Source organism: Cherax quadricarinatus, chromosome 3 (assembly GCF_038502225.1).
Source record: "Cherax quadricarinatus isolate ZL_2023a chromosome 3, ASM3850222v1, whole genome shotgun sequence".
In the NCBI taxonomy this organism is placed as follows: domain Eukaryota; kingdom Metazoa; phylum Arthropoda; class Malacostraca; order Decapoda; family Parastacidae; genus Cherax; species Cherax quadricarinatus.
Genome location: NC_091294.1, coordinates 19,192,034 through 19,196,314, shown reverse-complemented (window position 1 = coordinate 19,196,314; position 4,281 = coordinate 19,192,034).

Here is a 4,281-nt window from a genome sequence, read left to right as displayed (position 1 = left end):
AAAGTAATTATCTTTGAAGTCTTTCTTTGAGGTTAACTTCTCTTAAGTGACCTTGAGGTTAACTTAAGTGACTGAGGTTAACTTTCCTTAAGTGACCTTGAGGTTAACTTCTCTTAAGTGACCTTGAAGTTAACTTAAGTGACTGAGGTTAACTTTCCTTAAGTGACCTTGAGGTTAACTTAAGTGACTGAGGTTAACTTTCCTTAAGTGACCTTGAGGTTAACTTCTCTTAAGTGACCTTGATGTTAATTTTAGTTATCTTGAGGTTAACTTTAGTTATCTTGAGGTTAACTTTAGTTATCTTGAGGTTAACTTTAGTTATCTTGAGGTTTACTTCTTTTAAGTGACCTTGAGGTTAACTTAAGTGACCTTGAGGTGAACTTCTCTTAAGTGACCTTGCGGTTAAGTGACCTTGAGGTTAACTTAAGTGTCCTTGAGGTTAACTTTTCTTAAGTGACCTTGAGGTTAACTTTAGTTATCTTGAGGTTAACTTCTTTTAAGTTACCTTGAGGTTAACTTAAGTGACCTTGAGGTGAACTTCTCTTAAGTGACCTTGCGGTTAAGTGACCTGGAGGTTAACTTAAGTGACTTTGAGGTGAACTTCTCTTAAGTGGCCTTGAGGTGAACTTCTCTTAAGTGACCTTGCGGTTAAGTGACCTTGAGGTTAACTTCTCCTAAGTGACTTTGAGGTGAACTTCTCTTAAGTGACCTTGAGGTGAACTTCTCTTAAGTGACCTTGCGGTTAAGTGACCTTGAGGTTAACTTCTCCTAAGTGACCTTGAGGTTAACTTTAGTTATCTTGAGGTTAACTTCTCTTAAGTGACCTTGAGGTTAACTTAAGTGACCTTGAGGTTAACTTAAGTAACCTTGATGTTAACTTCTCTTAAGTGACCTTGAGGTTAACTTCTCTTAAGTGACCTTGAGGTTAACTTTAGTTATCTTGAGGTTAACTTCTCTTAAGTGACCTTGAGGTTAACTTAAGTGACCTTGAGGTTAACTTAAGTAACCTTGATGTTAACTTCTCTTAAGTGACCTTGAGGTTAACTTCTCTTAAGTGACCTTGAGGTTAACTTTAGTTATCTTGAGGTTAACTTCTCTTAAGTGACCTTGAGGTTAACTTAAGTGACCTTGAGGTTAACTTAAGTAACCTTGATGTTAACTTCTCTTAAGTGACCTTGAGGTTAACTTAAGTAACCTTGATGTTAACTTCTCTTAAGTGACCTTGAGGTTAACTTAAGTAACCTTGATGTTAACTTCTCTTAAGTGACTTTGAGGTTAACTTAAGTGAACTTGAGGTTAACTTAAGTAACCTTGATGTTAACTTCTCTTAAGTGACCTTGAGGCTAACTTCGGCAGCATTAAGTTAATGCCCCTTCGGAGGGACCTAGTTTATTGAGCGTAGTGTTGTTATGCAACAAGGGTGTTGTACGGTCGCCGGTGTCCTGATGATGACCTTGACTTTGACTTCTCCGCCGCCGGAAGTTTTTCCTGTAGGCACTTTGGCTTTCCCGCCGCCTGAAGGTTGACGGTGCATGACAGCTTCCCTCCCGCAGCCATGGGATGGATTACATCTCTCACGTCATGTCGGGAGATCATAGCCGCTGCTTGCTTGTGAAGCCGAGGCTTGAACAATCGGAAAGGTGGTGAGATTGGGCCCCTTGGCTAGTGTAATAATAATATCTTTATTTACTACCAGTACATGTACAAGGTACACAGTCCTAGCTGACATCACTGACATACTACAATATAGAAAGCCGCTTGTTATGCTGAGCATTTCTGGCAAATTAGGTCAGTGTCCCAGGATGCGACCCACACCAGTTGACTGACACCCAGGTACCTATTTTACTGATGGGTGAACATAGACAACAGGTGTAAACACGCCCAATGTTTCTACCCTGGCTAGGAATCGAACCCAGACCTTGCCGTGTGAAGCAAATGCTTTAACTACCAGACCACCAGAGCCTGGTGTCCTTGTTAGTCTACGTACACCCTGATGACCGTCCGTGAGGCCACTCATATTGCTCAAGTACCATTACTCTACCATTAACATCTTTGTTAACTTAACACTGCATGATAACCCCTGAGGTACGTGTTTATCACCCCCCCAGGAGCACCAGTGCTACCTATACACTTCATCATGGGTATTTCATACCCGTGAAGGGCTGGTAAGACACATGTGCAACAGTTAAACGTCTTTATTCCGAAACGTTTCGCCTACATAGTAGGCTTCTTGAGCCGAGTACAGAGGAGTCAGCAGCAGCAGTAAAGATGTAAACACGATGTAATCAGTCCATCACCCTTGAAGACGTAGTTTTGAGATGGTCAGTCCCTCATCGAAGGGACTGACCACCTCAGAGACTTCAAGGGGTCTTTGTTGTGTGGTTGCAGCCCGACTAGAGTCGTGTCTCAGTCTGCCATCATCATCTGAGTCACCTGGTGAAGTTGCCATCCACACCAGTATTACTTCACTAATGAAAGTATATGTAAGACTTAAAACATTGATCTATCATTAAGAGTTACACAGTCTTAAGGCATCACAGTCTAAGGTGTGGTGGGCACTCAGGTGTTGTGTCAGGTGTGGTGGGCACTCAGGTGTTGTGTCAGGTGTGGTGGGCACCCAGGTGTTGTGTCAGGTGTGGTGGGCACTCAGGTGTTGTGTCAGGTGTGGTGGGCACCCACGTGTTGTGTCAGGTGGTGGGCACTCAGGTGTTGTGTCAGGTGTGGTGGGCACCCACGTGTTGTGTCAGGTGGTGGGCACCCAGGTGTTGTGTCAGGTGTGGTGGGCACCCAGGTGTTGTGTCAGGTGTGGTGGGCACCCAGGTGTTGTCAGGTGTGGTGGGCACCCAGGTGTTGTCAGGTGTGGTGGGCACTCAGGTGTTGTGTCAGGTGTGGTGGGCACCCAGGTGTTGTGTCAGGTGTGGTGGGCACCCAGGTGTTGTGTCAGGTGTGGTGGGCACCCAGGTGTTGTGTCAGGTGTGGTGGGCACCCAGGTGTTGTCAGGTGTGGTGGGCACTCAGGTGTTGTGTCAGGTGTGGTGGGCACTCAGGTGTTGTGTCAGGTGTGGTGGGCACCCAGGTGTTGTGTCAGGTGTGGTGGGCACCCAGGTGTTGTGTCAGGTGTGGTGGGCACCCAGGTGTTGTGTCAGGTGTGGTGGGCACTCAGGTGTTGTGTCAGGTGTGGTGGGCACCCAGGTGTTGTGTCAGGTGTGGTGGGCACCCAGGTGTTGTGTCAGTTGTGGTGGGCATCCAGGTGTTGTGTCAGGTGTGGTGGGCACCCAGGTGTTGTGTCAGGTGTGGTGGGCACCCAGGTGTTGTGTCAGGTGTGGTGGGCACCCAGGTGTTGTGTCAGGTGGTGGGCACCCAGGTGTTGTGTCAGGTGTGGTGGGCACCCAGGTGTTGTTTCAGGTGTGGTGGGCACTCAGGTGTTGTGTCAGGTGTGGTGGGCACCCAGGTGTTGTGTCAGGTGTGGTGGGCACCCAGGTGTTGTGTCAGGTGTGGTGGGCACCCAGGTGTTGTGTCAGGTGTGGTGGGCACCCAGGTGTTGTGTCAGGTGTGGTGGGCACCCAGGTGTTGTGTCAGGTGTGGTGGGCACCCAGATGTTGTGTCAGGTGTGGTGGGCACCCAGGTGTTGTGTCAGGTGTGGTGGGCACCCAGGTGTTGTGTCAGGTGGTGGGCACCCAGGTGTTGTGTCAGGTGTGGTGGGCACCCAGGTGTTGTGTCAGGTGTGGTGGGCACTCAGGTGTTGTGTCAGGTGTGGTGGGCACCCAGGTGTTGTGTCAGGTGTGGTGGGCACTCAGGTGTTGTGTCAGGTGTGGTGGGCACCCAGGTGTTGTGTCAGGTGTGGTGGGCACCCAGGTGTTGTGTCAGGTGTGGAGGGCACTCAGGTGTTGTGTCAGGTGTGGTGGGCACTCAGGTGTTGTGTCAGGTGCGGTGGGCACTCAGGTGTTGTGGGCACTCAGGTGTTGTGTCAGGTGTGGTGGGCACCCAGGTGTTGTGTCAGGTGTGGAGGGCACTCAGGTGTTGTGTCAGGTGTGGTGGGCACCCAGGTGTTGTGTCAGGTGTGGAGGGCACTCAGGTGTTGTGTCAGGTGTGGTGGGCACTCAGGTGTTGTGTCAGGTGCGGTGGGCACTCAGGTGTTGTGTCAGGTGTGGTGGGCACTCAGGTGTTGTGTCAGGTGTGGTGGGCACTCAGGTGTTGTGTCAGGTGCGGTGGGCACTCAGGTGTTGTGTCAGGTGCGGTGGGCACTCAGGTGTTGTGGGCACTCAGGTGTTGTGTCAGGTGT